Consider the following 25,256-nt stretch of genomic DNA (forward strand, 5'->3'; position numbering starts at 1 on the left):
TCAAATTATTTTGAAGTGCAAAGACTAGGAAGCCTATGAAATATTTACGAGAAAGCACATCATGTCTACAGCGGTTCTAGTTTGTGACTGCAACATATGGTTTATAAATTGAAACAGATGTGGGAGAACAGGTGGTTGCAGCCATTCAAGGGCATAGCTGGAATTTACCATGGGGGGGGTGGGGGTGGGGGGGGGAAGAAAGAAAAAGAGAAAGATTAAGTAGCTCAGTTAGTTTCTAAGGCAACTTGTGGACTTAATGACAGAAATCATAGCTCTTCACTGGGGAAAGCCTGAGACCTTGTGATTTTGTTACTAACTTCCTAGAATAAGTTCACAATAGCTGTCTTCTGCCACTATTCTATTACCTTGCCCTAACTAAATTTTTGTCAGAAATGTATAATAACCTGAGAAAAAAATAGTGTTTCCCCATCTTAATTTTCAAAGAAGTTAAACAAATGTGTAAGGAACAAATGACACAGAGATATAGCTGGCTGATTCATTCAGATATCAACCAAAATCCAAAGTCCTACTATCGACTAGTTCTTTTGTTGACCGATTTTTAGACTCAATAGTAGATATTGCCTTGCAATAATATCAACCTTGGTGTAATGCTTGATCTACTTTGAATTTACACTTAGGTAAATTTGCTTCAGCTGTGCAAAATCTGCAATACATCTAAAACTCGCATGCAAGGGACTAACACATGACCAGCGCAGCTCTCGCATCCCCTGAGTACTCAAGTACATCTTAAAAGATCATCCATCTTGTACTTCCCTCCTGTGTAAGGATAAGTTTCATCATTCAATATATTCCCAATATTAAAAACTGAGCATTTCATGGATCTTTAATAAAAGCATCAGTGTCTGTAACTTACATGCTTGGATGGTTCAGGAGTTGCACCTTGGATCACAAAGAATGATCAGTTTTGAAAACAGAAGATTCATGCACTTTGACACTGAAGTACAGTAAATAAAATAAGCTCAACTTCAAATATACCTGGAGTCTGCGTTTCTTTTCTGAATCATCAGCAACTGTTGGTCTGACTCTGGGAGCAGCTGAATTCCCACAACCCCGGAAAGGTAGGAGGCTGAAGTAATTTGTGCTTTCTTAAATGTATTGGACTTATGCATTAAGATGTATGCATTCTACTAAAATTGATCATTTTATTTTTTTAATATTCCCAAACCACAAGAATTTAAAATAAAATTAACTTGTTCTAACCTCTGCTTGAGACCAAATTCCTTTCAGCATTTGTGTACTGAAAAGCTATTTGCAGGAACATAGGAACTGACATGCCAGATCAAACCAATGGTCCATCTAGATAGTATATTAAGTGTGCTTATCATCTGTCACAGTTTTCCTATGAAATTCTGATTCAAAAACTTCATGCTTATTTTTAATCATGTAGACAACAAACAAACCAGACCATTAATTCCAGGGAGCAATTTGCCATATGTGCTTCAACATCTTTCCTATGGATCTCAAAAATGCTAAAAGTGTGGTGCCTAAATGGTACATTTAATATGCTTTTACTAAATTGTGCTGTCACATGCAGTCAGAACAAGTATTCTGCCAACAGTGAGCCTAACAACAGTCCACAGAAGCCAATGGGGTTGCACCAAGGATAAAAGTGGCCAGCTATACTTCATATTTGCTGCTTATTTCTGTTCATCTGCATTAAAGAAAGAATAAAATAGATAAACACTCACTACTTTTCCTACTCCTGAAGCAAGTCAGCTAAAATTACTTTTTAAAAGTTCATTTACTAGGCAGACACAGTACTGTAGCTGGAAATTTACAGTTAAAGCTTTTTTTCTACAGTAAACTTTTTAAAAAAACTGATTTAAGGAATTTATCTTATTCTTTGAGGGTGCTTGCATATGTAATTAAGTTCTATTCAAGGTGATGAGATTTAAGCAATGTTTAAAGTTAAGCACATGATTAAGTACTTCCCTGAATTAGTCCTGTAACTGTAAAACTGTATACCATATCAGTAAGCAACCTAGGTGTTTCTCTCACACTCTTTTAGAACTTCAAGACTGACTCACAAGGGACAGCATCTTTACTGCTGCAGAAAAAAAAAATCTAAACTAAACTATTAGATTAATAGCTTATTTTCTTGGGCAGATCCGGGTTTTGTAGTGTTTTTCAGGATTAATTTTGTGGAAAAATAATGTCTGAGAGTAATTTTTAATGTTCCATTAGTATCTAGTCTCTCAAAAATATTTTTAACCTTTAATCTCTTGCAGGAACTTCACTTGATCCTGTGCATGTAACACACATCAGATCCAAGAAAGCAAGTCAGTTGGTCCTTTGTTTAAACCACTTACAAGCAGCTCAATAGTCCAGGGTTCCCATCTGTTGGAAGTACAGCTGCTTAGAGCATTATAAGGTGGGCTATGATTTAAAACATCTTCAACTATATTTTAAATAAACAAATCATTCTCTGCTTATTATAATATGTCAATGAGTCTTTTACCGCATTTCCAGAAAATGCTGTGGTTTAGCCATCAAATGAAAATACTCGTGAAAGCAAAGAAATGCTTAACCCAAAGGAAGAGTTGTCATTGGCATAAAAAATAACAAGAAATGACACGGAAAGAGGAGTTTGCATAGATGCATTTGCCATTTACTCATTTTCATCACAAAAAAAATGTAAAATTAGCCTGGTCTTTAAAATTCCTGGGTGGACAACAGGAATCAAATATATTAGATATCTAACCATTATTTCACTGACATTATATTCTTTCTGCCTGAGACACTTATTGAAACCACTAATAGTGAAACTGGGAGGATTTGCAAGAGCTACAGGTAGTGATATGCTGCCTGTGCAAGTACATTATCAATGCACAAGTGAATAGTTTTGGATGTGTGTTATATAAGTATGAGGGTTTTCATTAATATTACCAATCTATTTTAAAAATATGACATGTATTCGCATGTCTGCAAAAAGCAGAGCTCAATAGATGTCTAATGTAAGTTTAACATACAGATGTGAATTTAAAAAAAAGGCAGCTTTCCCATACATAATATTCTGAAACTGCACAGAGACAGTTGTAAGTGAACGCAAAAATTCTAATCATAATTTTGTCCCAGCCTGTTTTGGAAGATGAATCCATTTTCTCTTCACATGCTGGGAGAAAATTGATCTATCTATTCCTGTTCTCCTGCAAAAGACAGAGGACTATACAAAGCACTCAAATGAGATCAGGCTTTACTTTCAGCAGCTTGGCAAGTTACAGAGAATCTGCAGAAGTCGTTCATTCAGTGGTAGTTTCAAGTATCAAACACTGCTTTTGGGATTTGTCATCACCCAGTAGAGGGTAAAACTGAGTTGTGGAGGGGCAGCTGGGTAAAATCTGAAGAGTTTAATTCACACTATTTACTTTGCAAACTACTATGAAAAGCAACATTCATGCTAATTATTTAAATGTACAAACATGAAACCCCAAAAAAGCTGTTGCATAACTACATCCTACAGAAATTAAAATTCCAGGATACTGCTGTTGAGGAAGCTCACAGCAGTAAGTCTAAATGAGCCAACTAAAACAAGAGATAATCCTAATTAAAATAAAACCATCACAAATCATGAGAGCAGAAGACATTCTTTGTTTTAGAACATTCTAGTCCTATGTATGTGTGCCCATATGTACATATATGTGTGTGTATGTATATACAACAATATATGAGGTGAGGTCTCTGACAAGTTACATTACATTCTGCTAGTATTGCAAGTTTGCCAATTTGACTTGGGTTATTTTTTAATTGAATTCCTCTATTTGTACATGAAGAGTATTAAAAAAAAAAATCCCTGAGGACTGCACTGTTTGATAATGCATGATTTTCTTCAACAACACGTCATTTTAATTTGCATTGAAGGAGAACTTGTTAGAAGTAGGCTGCAGTTGCTTAAGCTTTAAATGTCAAGCAGGGTTGGAGAGGAGGGTGATGTTTAGTTAATGTAAAAGACAGTTTCCTAAGTAGAATTAAAGAGCATAATTTGTCAGATAGACTATTTAAGTAACATGGAGTGTCCTTTTCAGCTCACAGCCTATTAAGGGGAAAAAAAAAAAAAAGAAAAAAAAAAAAAGAAAGAAAAAAACCCCAAACCTCAATTACCAATTGCATTTCTGGAGAGTACAACAACCCTCTAAATATATTCTGTAAGAGACTGAAAACTCTTATGTTCTGACCTGCATTGCACCTCCACAGAGTTAGAAAAAGGAAAACAAAAAGAGAAGAGAGGAAATTATTTGGAACAATAAAAGGGAAGACATGTATTACAATGAAAATAAAGACTTGTACAGTTGTTTAACTGAATTTAGTTTTCTAAAGTTGGATATTTGATTGCTGTCTCTGAAAGAAATAACGTGTAATTTACAGTAAAGAAGTGACAACTGTGAAACCCCACTGAATAAGAATTCTTAGTGAGTCATTCCAATACAGCCTTTTTCTTACTTTTCTTTTAATTAGAACCATAAAATAGTGCAGAAAGTTTAAATATGAACAACAATAATAATAATAAAGCTTCATTACAGAACCACATTTAGTTCTAGGATCTCAAAATGCTTTAGAAAGGGAGGTATTTCTATCCAATATATAGCTTGGTTAAGAATAAAACCTGTCTCGCAAGTCTTCTTTGAGTGTTGCCTCTTTTCTCTCCCTCTCATATTTCTTCCCAACTGCTGGAGAGAAAGGAATATGACTGGAATATTTAGTCAAAAACAAAAAGTAAAAAGAAATTCAGGACTTCACTTCCATTTCAATGCATCTGTGCAGAATGGAAAATCAGGGTTCCCATATTTCTTTCCAGGATTTCAGAAGTCAAAATCTGCCTGAGATATGTAGTATATATTTAGTGAGTTTGATTTGTCCAAGGTGCATCTCAGTCACTGCACATAGTCTTTTTCCATTGATCTGTCCATATAACCTCAGGCATAGATACAAGGTTGCCTGAATGACTTCAGGCTGTTCAGATATCCTAAGACAAGTGTTCACGGTTTTCAAATTCTAGCTGGATAAGACTTCTGAATGGAAAAAAGAAGCAAATGTAGATAAACATAAATATATGGTAACTATGTGAAATGCAGCCATTTTCACTTACGGGAGTTTAACAACCTTCTTATGCATGACTCTAACTACCAAGCCTCAACATTCACTTGTCAGAACCTGAGGAGAAGTTGGGGTGCATATATTTAAGGTTTTTATTTTGCTAATCATGTTCACTAGTAGTATTCTCCTGATCTCATATGTCCACAAAGAAAGCAAACACCCAAACTTCAGCATTACAAATATGGCTTAAAAAAAAATCTCTAACAGTAAGTTTAACTAAATATTAGTTAAAATTAACATTTTAAACAACAACTACATCCAAAAAGAGAATAAACCTTGCATGTACCTTAATTTTCTTTGGGTTAACACCCATGGATCCAACACTTCCCAGAACTTACTGGGGCCTCTTGCACAGTCCTCAGGTATGCCCTCACACCCAGCCCCAGGAACTTCATGTATTCCAGCTCCATCAATGTATCTCGTCCTTTAGCCTTTTTATCTCCCACTTGTATTGCCAGGGGGCGGGGGGCGGGGGGTGGGAAATAAGGCCTGGTGGGGATGTTAAAACTTTTCTGCTTGGCTGCTTCATAGAAGGTTAGAGCAGCTTCCCTCTTTTATATCTCTGCTAATCTTTGGATGGATGCTCTTCTTCATCCCCAGGTGTCTGCAAGGAGCTTTCCTCCCTCCTGAACCACTATAAAGTGTGACAAAAAACCACTTTTGAGTTTCTATGGAGCAGGAGGAATCACTGGCTGGAGAGTGTCTTACTATTTCTGAGGTCAGATCCCAAAATGAATGCAACAAACTGTGCCTTAGCACTCTCATCTACATGCGTTGGGATCCTTTTAACCCTTTGGCTTTAACAATAATACAACTTAGGAGAAAAATTTTCCCACTAGTTTTACTCTAATACTCTCTCTGAAAAAAAAATGCGTATTTTTGTAGTTAAATGCTTTGGTAAAAACAAGTCAAAATGGCTTACGTGGAACATATTCGATTTGTTAAAGACAGTAGGCTCAGGCTACCCCTAAAATAAGAAAAAGACCGAGACACAGTTTAGCTGTGAAGCAGGTCTTTGAAGTTCACTGTGGCCAGTTTTCTGTTGCAGTGGGTTGACCTTGACTGGATGCCAGGTGCACACCGAAGCTGCTCTATCACTCCCCTCCTCATCTGGACAGGGGGAGAAATTATAATGAAAGGATCGTTGGTCAAGGTAAGGACAGGGAGATCACACAGCAATTACTGTAATGGGCAAAACAGAGTTGACTGGGGGAAATTATTTTACTTTATTACCAATCAAATCAAAGTAGGGTAATGAGAAATAAAATGAAAACTTAAAAAACCTTCCTCCCACCCCTCCCTTCTTCCCGGGCTCAACTTTACTCCCAATTTCTCTACTTCCTCCCCCAAAAGAGACACAGGGGGAGAGGGAATGGGAGCTGTGGTCAGTTCATCGCATGTTTCTGCCACTCCTTCCTCCTCATACTCTTCCCCTGATCCAGCGTGGGGTCCCTCCCACAGGAGACAGTCCTCCACGAATTTCTCCAAGGTCGGTCCTTCCCACGGGCTTCAGTTCTTCACAAACTGCTCCAGAGTGGGTCCTTTCCACAGGGTACAGTCCTTCAGGAGCAGGCTGCTCCAGCATGGGTCCCCCACAGGGTCACAAGTCCTGCCAGAAAACCTGCTCCAGCATGGGCTCCTCTCTCTCCACGGGTTCACAGGTCCTGCCAGGAGCCTTCGCCAGTGTGAGTTTCGCACAGGGTCACAGCCTCCTTCAAGCATCCACCTGCTCAGGCATGGGGTCCTCCCAGTGTGCTTGGGAGTGTGACACCCATCTACAAGAAGGGCTGGAAGGAGGATCCAGGGAACTACAGGCCTGTCAAGCTGACCTTGGTGCCAGGGAAGATTATGGAGTAGATCATCTTGAGTACACTCAACAGGCATGTGCAGGCCAACCAGGGGATCAGGCCCAGCCAACATGGGTTCATGAAAGGCAGGTCCTGCTTGACCAACATGATCTCCTTCTATGACCTGGTGACCTGCCTAGTGGATGAGGGAAAGGCTGTGGATGTCATCTACCTGGATTTCAGTAAAGGCTTTGACACCGTCTCCCACAGCATTCTCCTAGAGAAGCTGGCAGCTCATGGCTTGGACAGGCGTACTCTTCACTGGGTAAAAAACTGGCTGGATGGCCGAGCCCAGAGAATTGTGGTGAAAGGAGTTAAATCCAGTTGGTGACCGGTCACAAGCGGTGTTCCCCAGGGCTCAGTTTTGGGGCCAGTCTTGTTTAACAACTTTATCAACAATCTGGATGAGGGGATTGAGTGTGCCCTCACTAAGTCTGCAGATGACACCAAACTTGGTGGGAGTGTCGATCTGCTGGAGGGTAGGATGGCCCTGCAGAGGGACCTGGACAGGCTGGATCGATGGGCTGAGGCCAACTGTATGAGGTTTAACAAGGCCAAGTGCCGGGTCCTGCACTTTGGTGACAACAACCCCATGCAATGCTATAGGCTTGGGGAAGAGTGGCTGGAAAGCTGCCTGGTGGAAAAGGATCTGGGGTGTGTTGGTTGACAGCCAGCTGAATATGAGCCAGCAGTGTGCCCAGGTGGCCAAGAAGGCCAACAGCATCCTGGCTTGTATCAGGAATGCTGTGGCCAGCAGGAGCAGGGAAGCAATCATGCCCCTGTACTCGGCATGGGTGAGGCCACGCCTCGAATACTGCATCTATTTTTGGGCCCCTCAGTACAGGAAAGACATTGAGGTGCTGCAGTGCATCCAGACAAGGGCAACGAAGCTGGGTCTAGAGCACAAGTCTTATGAGGAGTGGCTGAGGGAACTGGGATTTTTTAGCCTAGAGAAGAGGAGGCTGAGGGGAGACCTTATCGCTCTCTACAACTACCTGAGAGGAGGTTGTAGGGAGGTGGGTGTTGGTCTCTTTTCCCATGTAGTTAGCGATAGGACGAGAGGAAATGGCCTCAAGTTGTGCCAGGGGAGGTTTATATTAGATATTAAGAAAAATTTCTTCATGGAAAGAGTGGTCAAGCATTGGAAGAGACTGCCCAGAGAAGTGGTGGAGTCACCATCCCTGGAAGTGTTCAAAAAACGTGTAGACATGGCACTTTGGGACATGGTTTAGTGGACATGGTGGTGTTGGGTTGATGGTTGGACTAGATGATCTTAGAGGTCTTTTCCAACTTTAATGATTCTATTCTAGTTTTACTTTCATTAAAAATAATTCAGACACCAAGCCAGGAAACATGAAATTACTACTCTACCCTTAAGTGGTTCAGTGGTGGACTTGGTAGTGTTAGGTTAATGGTCGGACTGGGTGATCTTAAAGGTCTTTTCCAACCTAAGCGATTCTATGACTATGATTCTATGATATTTCCTCCAGTGTGGACATCCATGGGCTGCAGGGGGACAGCCTGCCTCACCATGGTCTTCACCACAGGCTGCAGGGGAATCTCTGCTCTGGCACCTGGAGCACCTCCTCCCGCTCCTTCTTCACTGACCTTGGTGTCTGCAGAGTTGTTTCTCTCATACATTCTCACTGCTCTCTTCAGCTGCAGTTGTGCAGGTTTTTTTCCACCTCCTTTTTAAATGTTATCCTAGAGGCACTTCTACCATCGTTGATGGGCTCAGCCTTGGCCAGTGGCAGGTCCATCTTGGCACCAGCTGGCATTGGCTCTATTGGGCATAGGGGAAGCTTCTAGCAGCTTCTCACAGAAGCCACCCCTGTAGCCCCCCTGCTACCAAAACCTTGCCATGCAAGCCCAATACATCTATTAAAAATAGCAGTCCGTTAAGGAAACTTACTAAAACCAATGCACCCAACTTTAACAAAAAAATCCCAATAAAGGCTTTCTACTAAAAGTGTTGCATGGAATATTTTAGTTTAGCTGAAACTTTGCAAACTCTGCAGAGCTTGATTTGGCATCACATTTTTTGCACAGCTCTGCTACTAGCACAGTACAGTATTCATATTCTCTTTCAAAGCTCAACATATAAAATTTCTTTTTTGATGGCTTTCTAGAAAATGCAGCGTTACAGCTCTGGTAATAAGGAATGCTTGCCAGCAAAATCCCTGCAATGATCATCACCAACACACTTTAAGAGAGCCCAACTACTTTGGTAATTCTCTCATCAATTTCGGTAAATGTTCACTTTAGGACAGAATGTATTTTGTAATTATGCAGTCAGAAATATGGGCATATTGATTTGTGCGGGGAGCTGAAATGCTGTTCTTCACCAATTCACAGCTTCATCATTGCTGAAGCTGTTTCTGATTTTCTTGTATTTCTTACTGTTTGCACATATGTCAATTTTAAACCTTCCAGACATTTTTTAAAATATTGAGGTTTTCTTAAAAAAATTATACTAATCTCAGTTTCAAGATATATATATATATATAAAAGTTACTTTTTTTCTCTCATAGGTCATCAAGCTTCAGCTGAACAGTTTTATCATCTTAGAGAGAAGGATCCTTCATCTCTAGAAAGCACTTTTTTCTGTATGATGTTTGGATAGTTGATTGGACCCTCAGTTTCTCCCAACCGCTTCCCCCTGGAAAACTGAAACTTGTGAGGTTGGAGGAATAAGCAAAAATCAAAAAGGCTGTAAAAAAGCAAATTATTTATTTTAGCTAGAAATCAGAAGAATTCCTCCAAGGCAAAGTCTTAAGAAAGCTAAGCATATGAGCTACTGCTCTTACCATATATTAAAAAGAAAATATAGTTTTATTTAAACTGCTTACAGTATTTATCATTAAGCCTAGACAATGAGTATTTGGTAGCATTCTCCCCTTATAGCATACATATAGCTAGATACTTGAAAAAAAAAAAAAAAGAGACCACCACCACCCACCCCCCCCCCATGCTGCTACCCTATGCTGCTATCCTTCTAATCAAACTATCTGCATTTGGAGTCCCCAGGTGGTAAATACATTAACAACCTCAAATATCCTTTTAAAATCATATTTACTGCCAGAATTTAGGAGTCAAACCTTTCACAACATTGGTCTTCTCTAATTTTAGCTCCTACTCATGAGTCCTCAGGATTATGAAACTGCAGTTTCTATGTGGGAAAATGCAATAATTGTAAGAAAATGGAACTAGCAAAGCTCAATCCACATATGCAACCAAAATCTAATACTGGCACCCCAGTTAATTACTCTCTGGCTTCCTGATGTCCACAAGCCTTATTCATAAACAGTACCAGCTCACCATATGCATGAAACTAAATCATCTCACTTACAGCCAATGGGGTGTTTACAGGCTGCTTTCTTTTTCTGTCTTCTCCTATCCATTCCTAAACATTCTAGCACTTGCAAAGAAAACAGATAAAGGCAGGATCACAATTACTAACAAGCATAACCTGTACTTTCTGCTGGCTATTTTAAGGTTAACATCTTTTTCTACCTGCAAGGGTAAGTGGTATCTTTCATAAAGGGTGATTCTTGGATGAGTTTTTCTTTTTCCCATTTACCTTTTTTGTGGCAGAATTGCAATGATTTTATTTTAGATATAAAAATTATGGCTCAAAAATATAATGATGCAAAATAATGTATTTCAAAATATCTTTATGCAAGTTCTGATACCAGCACTTGTCCAAAAATATGGTAAGGACCTGATCCAGTTCCTATTGGACTGTCCATTGAAACTGTATTAAACCCATATGAATCCCTCTGCAAACTATGTTTATCTCAGAATTAGATTAGGTTACGAGAAAAAAAAATTTATAAACACTCATGAAGATAAAGAGTCTGTTTCTTGATGCAGAAAGAGTATATTGTGCTTTGCAAATGGCAGTAGTCCTGCATGAGCTATATGGAAATGGATTTTATTTCAGTACATAGCATTACAGATCCTAAGCCCAACCTTGTCATTATAATTTGCTATACAATTATGTGTGGGTCCTATCTCCCTAAAGATTCTATCTTTTACCGCCTCTGGCTGTCATCTGGAAGGAAGTTCTTGATCATAATGCAAAAGACTTTCCAAACCCAGAAGTTAATGACCATAGCAATAACTGTTATTTATGCATTCTACTCCCCAAAACCTCTGAAGCATCAGTGACATCTGCAAATTTGGAAAGGCGTATGCCTAAGCATGTGCTAACAGTAGCTTACTGGCAGCAGCACGATGATGGATTTTGGACATTTTTACCTTAAGGATCAGTCGTTTCCAGACTTCTCAAGTGGTTTTATTTGGCTGACTTTACAATAGCTTACTTCAAAATTAATTTGGCGATCATGTACCTACTCCTAAAACAAGAATCTAAGTTACAAAACACCATGGCAACTTTGTTCACCATCTCCACAGAACACTTAAAGGTGGTGTAAATAGAGGAACTAACAGACACTCTTGTCCTAGGCTGGTTTTAAATAATTAGGGTAGGACTGTAGTGAAACTAAACTGGATGTGAAAATATGGATTGTTCTGACTGCTCCATTTTCTGACGTCTCCCTTTCAGCATGCTGTTCTAAGAGACAAAACATTCCTATATGATGTGAGATCTTCTGTGTTGAATGCATAATTTATCTACACATTTCCTATTTCAGTATCTACTGTTTTGAAGAAGTCTCTTGTTCAAATATTTCAAAAAAAAATCTTTCTCAAATTATCTGCTGCATTTCAGGGTTAACCCTCAAAGTTCTCTGCCATTCATATTCCACACAGCAAATCAATGACTGCTGCTCATTTGTGATTCCTGCCAAATCGCTACGCTCTGCTCAGAGTGAGACTAGCTCAAGACCCTAATTTGGTGACAGCTGCTGGGAATGCTATTCTGTAAACTGAATAGCCGAAAAATATTCTATCAGCTAACAGCACATAGTCTTCTGAGATCTTATTTGAATATAGGTGGTGATAGCACATTTTCTTGTAACCCATCTGTACTTCACAATATGCTGAGTTTGTACTTACTGCAATCATTACAGATGCTTGCATTTCTTTAAATTAAGTTCATACAAATTCTTGCAAGATCAGGATCAAAGTTCAAAAACAAGCAGTCAAATGAAGGTGCAAGTTCTTTTGCTAACTGGTTCACATCAGCTAAACTAGTAAATGCTTTTGTACAAGTTAAATAATGATAATTTAGGAAACTAGAATATGCATACACCAGAAGCAGTGAGTTAGAACATATCCTAACATAGGCACCAAAACTATGTATATCATAACAGCCACAAAATCATGCTTTTCATAAACCGATCAATCTTCAGATTAGAATTCATGTTTCTTACCTCCACTACTTTTGCTGGAATTCTTTTCCACACTTCACTGCCTTACAGTACATATCCCTTTGTCCTTACAGCATTTTTTTTTCTTTTTTTAAAAGCTAAACAGCTCCTATCATTCTTTGTTAAAAACATGGAGTATTTACAAGGAACATTCACCAGCTCTGAGCCCCTGCTCTATAGTCTAAAGAAACCTATTTTAGTCTCATACTGTAAGATAGGTATTTTCTATTGATTCTGATATCCTTCTCTGCCTCTCTCCAAATCCTTTTAGAAAACGTGTGATCAGACCTCTATATACAATGGTGCTTGTTATACATACCTAGCATAGGGTTCTTTATAGAACAGCCAAGCTGGTATTTTGTGTCCAAACCTGCACTAGTACCTTAAGTTGACTCCCTTCAGAGAGAGAAATTTGGGTATTTTACAAAAGTTGATCAGTGACATCAATGTTATATATCAATGGCTACCATCTGATTGTTTTATCAGGTCTGGCCACAGGGAAGCAGGAATAAGACTAGTGTCAGTGTTACATCATGTGTTAAACTTCAGCAAGTTTAGAAAATTTGGGGCATTCTGCCTCCTTTCTTAAACTGAGTTGCAAATTATAACCTTCCCCATCATGGCATGTGGGCCCAAGGTGTATAAACCAAGCCACAGAAAGGACCCAGGCAGAAAGAAACCAAAACCAACCAGTCTTCCCCACCCACTGACCCCCTTGCCCTGTGCACTCAACCCTGGAGGTTACAGGCTATGATACAGTGGATAGCAACAAGCAGCCAGGAGGTGGAGAGGTAGTCATAAATAAATATAATAAGAGACAAAAAAATAACAACTAGCTTTTGTTAATCCCAATGTCTTTTGTATTGCTGCAAACAAGTATTTTACTATTGATTTGCAGCTAGATTCTTAACAATTATCGGGGCGGGGGAGTTGGTTTTTGGCTTTTTTTAAACAAGGCAAGTTCTGAAAAAGGAGCATCAAACTTGAAGGTAAGTAAGAAGCTGAGAGTAATTTCTCTTTCTCTAATTTAATTAAGTTAATTTGTGAGGGAAAGGGTTAGTGGTTAAGCAGGTACATGGCACCCTGTGAAGCAGCAGCTGAGTACTGGTGAGACTGAGCATTAGATATTGTCCTACAAATGTATTTTGTGGGAACAAAAGGAAACTTACTGCAAAAGTATCCTTTAAAGACCTAAGAAGTAGAGTACTTGAAATACATTGGCTTTAGGCAAGTCTTTTCATGTACATTTAAATTATCTGTGGACTCAAGTAGAGTCTCCAGAGGGGGCTGGCAGGTTTCACAGCCAATGTTCAAGCACTGTTTTAACATTGTGAACAAGAACTAGCACAGGCCTGAATGTAGGGTTTTCAACCGTATGTAACAAACAATGTCATTATTCCCTACAGTGATAGGCCTCCTGTCGCATCTTGACTCCCTCTCTGTAGTTAAAAGAACAATTCAGAGCAGGAAGCTAACCTAGGTGCCACGAGCCAGCATGTGGAGATGACTTTTTCTCTCCACTGCCTTCACTAACCTCCTGGTTTAGGCACCCATGACTATCCCAGAGAAAATCTCACCCATGCCTCGCAGAAGAATTATTTGAGAGTTTTCCCTGTGTTCAAGTTCAACTTTGTGCCAAGATTATTAATGAAAATTTTACATGACATCAGTCGCAAGACTGATCCTGGAGGAATTTCATTAATAATATTTCCCCTTTAACAAAATCTATTATCATCTCTGCTTTAGCTGATTCCTCACTTCCTTATAATTCCTGTACCAATCTCTGCCTTCAGTAGTTTAACCACTAATTGCCTGGGTAATACTGTAGTAGATTTACTTCTCTAAACTTATTCAAAGAAAGACAACAGGTTAACAAGGCATACTGCACTTTTGGGGAAATATGTATTTCATTTTTAACCTTTTTTCTAAGTGGGATACTTCCTTGTCTTCCATTATCCTCAAGTACTTTCAGTTGTTCTTTTCTCCAAGAAACTTCACAAAGCCTTGCAGGTTATTGAGCTCAAAGCAATAGTTCTGTAGTGATGTGACATGTTTTTGCCCTTTCTCTTCATTGAAATTTGGTTGCATTCAGATTTTGAGGTCTAGGTTCACTGTAATACAGTATAGGAATGAAGAGAATAGATTATCCACCTTTTTGAGCTTATAGGTTGCATTTACACCAATAACTAGGGTCAACCTTAAAGTTAATTTATGCTCTCTTTGTATCAGTCAGGGTCAAGGACCCAAATTTCTCAGGCCAATGGTCAGAAATACTGAGCAAGAAACATCCTATAGGTATAGTCTATTTACCTTGACAGCTCAGTTAAAACTTGGTAATTCCCTGTACCTATACCTTTGTTCAATGCTAGATCCAGCCATCAAGCCAGGAAACATGAAATTGCTACTATACCCTTAACTGGTTTAGTGGTGGACTTGGTGATGTTAAATTAATGGTTGGACTGGATGATCTTAAAGGTCTTTTCCAACCTAAATGATTCTATGATTCTATGATTATTACTCTTGAATTTACAGAAGTGTGATCCACGTTTTACAACAACATAAAAGTGTAGAAACTGTAGGTGTTACTTTAAGAGAAAATATTAAGTGGGGGAGAGCTATGTTTTGCCAACAGATTACAGCATAAGAAGAACACTAAAAAATGAAGTTATTTGCTGGTAGTGTGGCAGTGTAAACAGTGAAGCATGTTGCCTACCCCCAAAGTTTGGCAACCCATAAAAACTGAAGTCTTTAGCTCCATCCTGATTGTCATCCAGACTGCCGTGCCCTGCAATCCTGCCACACTTGCAGGAATGGCAACATTCACATCCTTCTCTCACCCTAACTCTGCTATTTTCCTTGGCACTTCTCTCACCTTTGCAGGGTACAATGAGACAGTCAGGACCATTCCCACCACACAAAAAACCCTTAAACTGCAGCTCTTTCTTACATCCCCTTCCCTACTGCATGAAGTCCAAAGCAGCCTGAAAAGACCCTGCATCATAGAAAGGCTTTGCTTTACAAATGGATAATACAATGTGGGCAAAACAAGCATGAGTGAGAGGTAGGACACAGGTAAAGAATGAGGCTCAGATAGCCTAGTGGGAACTGTGTCAGTGCAGACAGGTTGTAGCTAGCTCAGGAGCAGGAAGACCTGATAACAGTTGTCAGTGTGATTCCTGAGCATGCTACGGCTTTACAAACAGCCTGGCAGTGCATCAGGAATATTTTTACAGAAATAAGGACTTTTTAACAGTGTGGCTATATAGTCAAAGGGAAAAAGAAAAAAAAAGGGGGGGGGGGGGTTAAATATGCCAAAATAATGCAACAAAAAATAGAATTTGTACATGTTATCAAAAAAAAGCTAATAACATAAACAGACAGATAGGGACAAAATGAGATGCAGGTGGGAACCTAAGCTGCTATTTCTTATCTTCTGAGTGCTTGACTTTGCAACCTTAATACTGCAGGTTTTGAATGTGTAATTTCCTTGTTTTGTTTTAAGAACACTACAGCCACAGAAAACACGTCACACAGAAGACTCATCTGCAGGGTCAAAAGTTGGGTTATCACTTAATTTTACATTTTCACAGTGACTACCTTCTTTTTCTTAAAGTGTTTGATATATTTGAAAGCTGAAAAATACCTTAAAGGAATCCACCAATAGCCGCCACTTTTTACTTACAGTTTTTCAGGGAGCAATGGCTGTAAAGGGGCTTTTTCTGACTACTTGAAAGCTGCATTTACATAGAGATTAATACACTTGAGACATTCCACGGGACACAAATCTGTTTAATTGGTTTCCCTTGTCTGTAATCATTCTACCCAAGACATTTTTTTCAGCACTTGAAAAATTACAGAGAAAAAATCCAGTTTGTAATCATCTTGCTGAACCATGCAGCAGTCCTCTATTAATTTTCTATTGATACATTCTTTGCTCATTGGCTGAAAGTGCAGCCCTCTCTGTGAAGTTATAATATGAGCAAAAAAAGTAAGAATAATCTCTACAAAGCAATGGTTGATATGAATGGCTGGCTAGATGCTGTGCAAACCTCCATGCTGGTAACTGCCACCAGCTGACTCAGAAACTGTCAAAAGCTTCTAATCTGCTTCGCTTTTGCCTCATTTGCTGCTGCATTTTTGCTTGATGGTGGAAACTTGACAAGGCATTGCTGTGGCTTTGTTTCAATTTAGTTTATACACTGATCTAGCTATACCACAGCTTTGGCAGCTACTAAAATATACTTCATTCCCCCATATCCCCGGTGATTTTACAGTCTTCATAATGTTCAGATCTTATCAGCCACTGAATTTCATCTTCTCAGATAAGTGAAACTTTCCATTCCTTCCTGTTGTCTACCAGCAAACATTCCTTTTTATCATGATTTTCAAGCCTTCATCTTTAGAGCATTTATACTGAGGTCAGTGGATTTGTCATCTTTCCTTCTACAGAGATGCTCCTGTGCATCCTAAAGAGACTACCAAATAGTTCTCAGAGGACACAACACACTAAACCCCAGCTAGGAGGATTTCTTTGCAAGAATGTTATTCTATGAAACTTCTTGCATGACATTTATTCAAACAAATTATTATTGACTTCTCTTACCCTATCCCCATCAAGAGTAAAACATTAAGTGGTGCAATAAAGTGAAAAATAAGAGTTGGTGTATAAGGATCATGCATTTAAAAAATGAATTGTTAATCTATCAATAAAATCAATAAATGTTTGTGGGTATTCCTGTCTATGGAAAAGAAAAATATTTTATTGTACATATAAAGAAGAGAGTTGCAAATTTTGCTTGTCACTGCAAAGGCACAATGTATGGTATATTAACCTTTCAGCCACAGGCATTTGTCTATGTATTGGCACTGACACCAGCAAACATCATACTTTTATCAAGAAAATAAATAATTTGCTGCTGAATGCATGACGAGGCCTGTCAATGGGAAATTAAGTTATAACCACTTTCTTCTTAGCATACCTCTTAATTAGAGTCAATTTTTAAAACTTTATAACTGAAATATTCATGACAGAAATAATAGTCTAACTAGAAAGCATTCATTGAAGATGCTTTTTAGCATATTGTACAATGTTTGTACAGCTACTTAATCCTGTAATTGACATCAGGTCTTCTTGTTGTTTTTTTGAGAAAATCCAGCTCAGGTAAGACAGATTTTTTTCAGTCTTCTTTCAAGACAAAAAACTGAAGAAAAGTGTATTCAAAAGGGATGTTTGAAGTAACATACAGGAGCTAAATCCTGTTAACAAATAATGAAAAGTGTGTTTAAATCCCATAAACCTCACTCAGTTTCTTTTAATGTTTATAAACTGTTTACTGAAATAATAGTGTTTCTGTTAGAGATGAATGCAACAGTGAAACATTTCTTCTTTAAGGGAAAATATAAAAGGTAATGGTTTTTTCCTAATAAGATTTGTACTTAGTTATGGCATAGCACTGCTGATGTCGGAGGTTTTTAAAGCTGAGTACCAGTAAGATTTTATTAATGTTTAGTGACAGTGTGCCTAGCAGAAAGGATGGAATTGATGGATAGTCATGCTTTTTACACCGCTTGTTCTGTGACTCCATTATCTCTGTGGAGCACAGAATAAGGCTTTCTGTTAGGCACACATAATAAACCCAAGTTTACCGACACCAAAAGGGGGTGCTACAGTAATTTCATCCTGTACACTTAGTCCTCACTCCTCACATCACGGGGGTTTTAGGCATAGAAGTAATCAGTTTTGTTGTGTTTTTTTTAAAGTCAGATTAGTTTCCAAATTCCCAGTTCACCTAACAGATGAACAAAGACTTGTGCTGATACAGCACAAAGGGGGGGAGGTACTGAAGGGAGGGAAGGAATAAAAATAAGTCAACAGGCACTGAGACATAACACTTTGTACCATGAAACTCGAGCTTAAATCAGGAGCAGCTTAATTTCTCTAGAGTGGGGAATGAGCAGCAGCTGTAATTACTGCCTGTAAGTGCAAACACTCACTCATTCCCCTGCCTCGAAGAGGTTGAGCTGCTGCTGGCCATTTAAGACAATTCACAGTTCCCTTGCCAGTGTAAACAATTATAGCCAATAATGCCTCTCACTTCTCCCTTTTTAAGAGGAGTTTCTTTTTTAACCTACATCATCTCAGTGATCTGGTTTACGTCAGGGCCTTGCGAAGGCAGAGACAAAACTGAATGGGCTGCAAGCTGCAGAGCACAGAAAAGCTTCTTGTTAAGCTATAGCCCACAGACCTGTGTAGCTACAGGCAGTAATTGAGGATGACGGATGCTGGACCAAGTGTCCCCAATGTCCCCCATTGAAAAGGGCTCCATGACAACCTTATGTTACCTTTCCAGCGTGGGTTTTGTTTTTTTTTTGTCCACTTATAGTCAGAAAATCTTTCCCATTTTGATTTAAAGAATTCTGCTTTCAGAATTAAGCAGATTTAATGTCCTCACCCATTGGACACTACTTGGCTTCTAACATTTTTAAGACCATTTTGAATGACAGACCTGGCTCTGCTCTGAGGGGAGAGGGCAGATCTTCTGGGCAGCCATGAATGTATCCCAAGTGCACACACCTTTTCAAGTAGGTTTGGTCATAGGTTCCCTGTAACCTAGTTCAATGCACACAAGCAAGTTTGGCTCATGTTCTCATCTCTTTCTATCTGGTTTCATTTTTCTGTCCAAGCGTCAACAACACTAATTGAAACATAGGTAAAATATGACCCTAAACTCTGCAACAAATGTATTTTACTTACTGTCACTTCTGAAGTCTGTACCAAAAATCTACTTGCTATTGACCAAGTGGAAATTTCCACTCATGTCACAGTTTGCTAAAGCATATGATAGTTTTTAGGTCTTAGCAAATACTTTCCATGCTCTAGGACTAAAATGAGGCAGAATTTGCTCCATTTGAATTTGAAAGGCTAATTCATTAGCACATTACGCCTACATCAAAACATTCATCCTAGGAGGTGCTAAAAAGTCATCTGCCAGTTTTCTAGAATTTTTAGTTCCATACCATCTTTACCCATATTACAGGAGAATTTTCTTTCATGCCAAAAATGATAGCTGTGTCTTGCTTTATTTGCATGAACCCAGTATATCTTTCTCTCCATGACTTAACTATATCTTTTCTTAATTCTTAAGCAGACAGATTGGACTGCTTCTTCAGCTGGTAATTCTACTGATGCCAGTGTAGGTACACTACCTTGGTACTGTTGTGCAAGTCCCTTTTGACAGACTGGTCAACACAGCAAGGACATAAGGATAATTCATTCAAAAGAGAAAATACAGGCATGGCTGCAGGAGGGCACAAAGGCAGCTCCCCACCCACTACTGATACTTCAGCCTCCTCAGACAATTCTGTTCTCTCTCTGGCAAGCAGTCACATGTTTAGCTCTCAGTTACATTCTTCTTTCCTTTTTCTTCCCTTTATCCTCAGATTCCTAAGGGAACAAGAAATGTTCCTGAGGATATTTCCATTCCCATTTAGCCAATTAAATTCTCTAGTAGATGAGCCATACACAGACCTACAAATGCTCACTCAACAGTAAATCAGTAGAAGTATTAAAGCATTTTTCAATATGAATAGCTGGAGCATACTCAGGTTCCTAATGAAGAGGATTTTCTATATACCGGGTTGGTTTTTTTTTTAGCTTAGTTTACTTTAGCATCATTAGAAGCTGCAGCAGGCTTTACGAGCCTGAAGGACAGGTGAGCAAGCAGAAAGCAGATGAAAGGCACTTTTTGAACAAGTCACTTCTGGCAGCATGGCAGAGGTTGATCTGAGAGGCTGGTCAAAAGCAGAGAAAATAGGAGCAGCCTGTGGTCCTAGGACAGGCTTTAGGACAGCCTTGTGCAGCTGCTGTGCAGGAGGCAGGTAACCAGCAGGAAAGACCAGGAATCCTCCCCACACCCTCAAGATGGCAACTACAGGAAGGGAAGAAAGAGAAAGGAATGGAGGAAAAGAAAGCTGCAGTTATGTTCAAAGGAATGTTGAAGTTTGAAACTGGTATCGAGAGTTTTTATTTAATAGAATAATAGAGAGACAGCCACCGGGATTTGAAAAGAGGAATTATGTCTCTGTGTCAATAGAAAGGAAGATTACTCTGGTAGCTTCATTCTGTAAGAACAGAAAGGGGTAAGAGTTTGGGGGCCTATTTGTGATAATAGATTCAGAGCTCACATCTAACACATTGTTTAATAAACACCCAAAAATACCTTGCCACACATTCACCATAATTGTACTATATTTAGGTACTAAAAGTTTTTGTTGATCCTTCCTCTCCCCGTCACTTGCCCTTATGTCCACAGATGACAAAAATCTTTTCTTTCCAATTCTTCCTTAAGTGAGAAAATGTAATTGCTATTGAAGATGCTACCACCAGTACTGCTTTTCTTTAATCAGAGAGACATTCAGCTGAACCCTTAGCAATTGAATTTCAGAGTGTTTACATAAAACTTGATGTGGATACAATGCATTTCTGTGTGTTGTAAAGACAATAGGTTTTATTCTGCAAAATGCAGCACATTTCCATATTTATCATTGTAAGCATAGAATCGCCTAAAGGCAGCACATCTTTAATTAATTTTTACTGCAGTGTGAAGAGAATCCTAAATCATTAATCATTTGCCTTTCACTATATACTGAAAGAAAACTTTCTTGTCCTGTTCTGTACACACACACACACAATCTTGTTAAACTTGAATTTTCAACAACCTGGTTACAAATTGAACCCCCTTCAACCTCTTGATCTAAGCTGATCTACCCATCAGACAGTAGTCCTCCAGTAAGGCTGGCGTAGTTAGAGTGGCCAGTGGCTGGCCAGCAACTTCTCCAGAGCCTATACCAGCTTCAAAAGGCACAGATGCTGGACTGAATTTAACATCTAACATATATTTTCTAGCTGATTGTTTTTAGCTTTCATTCACCTTCCATAATTGGCTCACAATTGTTTCCTCAGTCCAACCATCCTTCTGTCTTCTATTATTTTCCATTACAAGAGGTGAATAAATAGCTTTCCGTCAGAGAAGGCACTTGTATTTCTTCACATATGTATTTTTTCCCTACATAAATGTCAGCATATAAGATGTTACACTTAGTAGTCTCCAGTAGGGCAGCTTAAATGAAAGTACTTGATTATTCCATCTGCTGCCTAAACAAAGCCTGGCAAATAAATTTATTATACATTCCAAACATTGTATGAATATTAACACATCTTTCCAATAATCCTCTGCCACTGACAGTCATTACTGTCCCCATCTGAAAGATGAAATAATGAAGAAATAGAGAGAACAAAATATGCCTCCAAATTACTTCTGCGACTTAAGATTCTAAAAACTTTCGTAGGGAACTGGTGAACCTTACAGGGTTAGGCAAGTAATTATTTGGTGGCCAAATTAAAATCTGGCCATATAAGGAATTCAGGGTCATATGCAGACAGAACTAGATGCATACACTGAAATTTCAACATGCCCAAAACTATAGCATGCACCAATCTGTGAACCTTAAAAAAATACCAGCCTCTATATTAATCTGAAGGACTAACCTTACGTTTCTTTTTTTTTTTAATCTTTAAAGTTACCAATGCATCAGATATGTCTGAATATCCTAAAATTCTGCTGTTCTTGATAAGCATGAGAAGGTAACTAACTTTACCATACCTAAGCATGATCAGAATCAGAAAGGAGGCGTCTCTTTGCCCAGGCTATACTAGTGAACTCCCATTTAGGGAAGCAAGTTTATGTCAAGCCTTTGTGCTGCATTTTATACACAGGGTGAGCAATTTTTACTCAGTGAAGACTTATAGGCAATCAGGCTGAGGAGGTTAGCCCGCACAGTGAGCCATTTGATCCACAACTCCTACAGGACAAAAGAGATTCAGCTTCACATCAAAGCGAGCTGAATACGTTGTTCTGATGATTTTTGACAAGTGGAAATAAATCTCCTTAATGCTGAAATATAAATTGTCTTCATTTGTATGTTGCAACTAAGCGCATAGCTGTATTTTAACATTTCCTAACCACAATTTTTCTGAATTCAGCATTTTCCTTACATTTCAACCAAATTCAGGATATAAATTAGTGTCAACAGATTTTGATATCGCACTGGATAAGAGTTTCTATTTTCAGGTAGCTTTAACACTCTTGCTTTAAAATGATTTTTCTGAACCACAAAGGGAGATTCTGAAAACAGTCTTTTGACTTCGCTCACAAGCTTGTCTAACACACATACATTACCCTCAAGGTTATTATTTTAGGGCCAAATATCAGAGGAATCATTTCAGTGATGACACACAAATTGAGACTACACAATTTCTGCTAGCATACAGACTGCGGTAGATACTACCTTTTCTTTCCCTTCACTGTTAGTATTTGCTGTGCATCATATCAACAGATTCAGGCAGATAGTTTCTGAAAGTTATTGCTAAGATGAAATGTTGCTCTTCTTACTTTCTTAAAAAGACTGTCAATAATGGATATGCAATAAAGAGATGAACAAAGATAAGAATTCTCTACAAGGGGTTTATGTTTATCATACAGTATTTATAAGTCACTCAGACCCAAATATACTACATCACATTAGCTTCTACCTATATATAACTTTCTGTGAAGGCTACTCTTTAATAATGCATTTAATATGCATTCTGTGAAGGCAGCTCATGAAAAGGGGATCTGTATGATCTTGGTATCTGAAATGGATTAGAAACATATTTAAAGCAGATGATTCTCTCCCCATACATCATGGTTTTATGATGGCTTTTCCTCAAACAAGCATGCTTCTGGTTTGGTTTGAAAGCTGAAAAATACATTTTTTCAAAGTTTTTTTTTTTTCTTTCTCCATGATGGTAGTATTATTTTATATATTCAGAGTATATATTCATCTATATGAATAGATAATATACTGTGTATTCAGAGTACATTTTTTAGATACTCAGACTATATACAGTTCAACAAAATTACTGTAAAATTGCTGCTTCATAACAAAAAATAATTCCTTGTACCTGAATAGAATTAGGAAAAAGTCATCTCCATTTGGCAGTTAGGGGCAGATCATAGTTTAACTGAGATCAAAATAAGAATAACCACATCATATGGCACCTCGGATCAGATCAGCTCTATGTCATTCAGCATAATGCTTCATGTCCAAACTCCAGATCTTAAAACCTGTACATCACTTAATTAAGGAAAGCATACAAGGTCCTGAAGATGAAAGTTTCTGGAGCTGACTGAAATTATAGAACACAGCTTTGAAGTGTAGTAGAACAAATAAGAGATCATAAACAGGAAAAAAATCCACTTAAATTGTGTCATAGAATGGGTCAGCTCAGCAGGAAGTATCATTTGTCTGTGAGACAGTTTAAAGCCTGCTTGCATTACTTGTGTTCAAGCACTGATGATTTAAAACATTTTTCTGTGCCTTAGATTTCCATAGTACTTCTTGCAAAACTGCCTCACCACCAAAGTATTTTAAAAATGCTAAATATACTTTCATGGTGGAGGCTTAAGAATAACCCATTTAGGTCTGTTGTAGCAAGTGCAGCAACTGGCACAGCAATAGTCTGGGTGTTATTCTCAGCTCTGATATTTTGCCAGTTCTTTTGACTTTTACCCAAGAAAAGTTTAAATCATTTTAATGAACTCCTGAAATCCTTAATGTGGCATGGGGTCGCACTTCTTGTTATTTAGCAACATTCAGATTTTGAAATAAATTGGGTTTAAAACATGTAGAAGTAATAAAAAATAATTTACTTCTTTCTCTCTGTTCTTGTTTTTGTTTTTTTCAGAAAAACTTTTTTGCATTTCATAACAGAAATGCTTGAAGCTCTTACATGATTTATTATTTACGTTATAATAACATGTAGGTATAAAAGACAAGAATGAACTCTCCCTTTTCCAGACAGAAAACAGAATACACATAAACCATGAGACAGGTTGAATTCAATAGACTAACAAGGATACCAGAACAGTGAAACAACTGGTTTTTGTGCAATATGATTTTTAAATAGTTTGCAGATAAAGATACACTTGATGAAACATAATTAAAGATGACTGAAATCAGCTATTTTGAATATTAAAGTACTTGTGTTTTACTTGTTACTCAGGAGTGTTATTTTCCCTCAGCATGAAACATAAATTTAAAGGACTGAAAAATAATAACACCTATTACAACTTTGTCAAAAAACAGAAGAAAAACAATCTGACCAAGGAAAAAAAACTGAACTTTGAAACAAGCAAAGATATCTTTCTCAACATCTATAATGAAGTAGGTAGCAAAGGATAGAAGATAAAAAACTCCAACTAGACTGCTGAATTCTTTCAGAAGATTTTCATCATTGGTACCAACCTAGATAAAATGGGGTTCTCTTTAGAAGAGTCCGCTTCAAATCTAAGAATCAAATCATGAAACGGAGGACTTAATTATTTACTTTTAGTATGACAGAGGACACAAACTTTTAATATTGGAGATTTTAATGGGTCGGTCAGTCAGTCTGTCTCAACACTAACAAAGTCTCTTTCATTATGGCAGTCATTTTACATATCACAAATTCATCCTCTCAACATCAGTGTAGGGCTATTACCTTGAGGTTTTTTATCCATGTTTGACAGATGGGAAATTAAACTTGTGAAATCACAGATTTGAAACACTGATGTAGAAAGGAAAGAATGCACTACTTTGCTCCCAAATCATGTCATATTCAGTCAACCAGGTCTTAAAATCTCCATGTTCTACTGGTAATAAAGAACAGACATGTTAGTGGAGCTGCTCCAGAAAGGGTTTCAGTGGAGATTGTTAGCCACAGGCCTAGCATACTGAAGGCACTTCAAGTCTTCTCCATCAGCAACAGGAGGACTGTAGTAGGTGTAGTGTTGTGGGGAGGGAGCAAATAGAATATCACACAATTTATAGAATAAACTCTCTTCCTTATCTTCCCTGTCTCTTTTTCTGATTTAAGTAGGAGCTA

Source organism: Pelecanus crispus, chromosome 4 (genome assembly GCF_030463565.1).
Source record: "Pelecanus crispus isolate bPelCri1 chromosome 4, bPelCri1.pri, whole genome shotgun sequence".
Classification (NCBI taxonomy): Eukaryota; Metazoa; Chordata; class Aves; order Pelecaniformes; family Pelecanidae; genus Pelecanus; species Pelecanus crispus.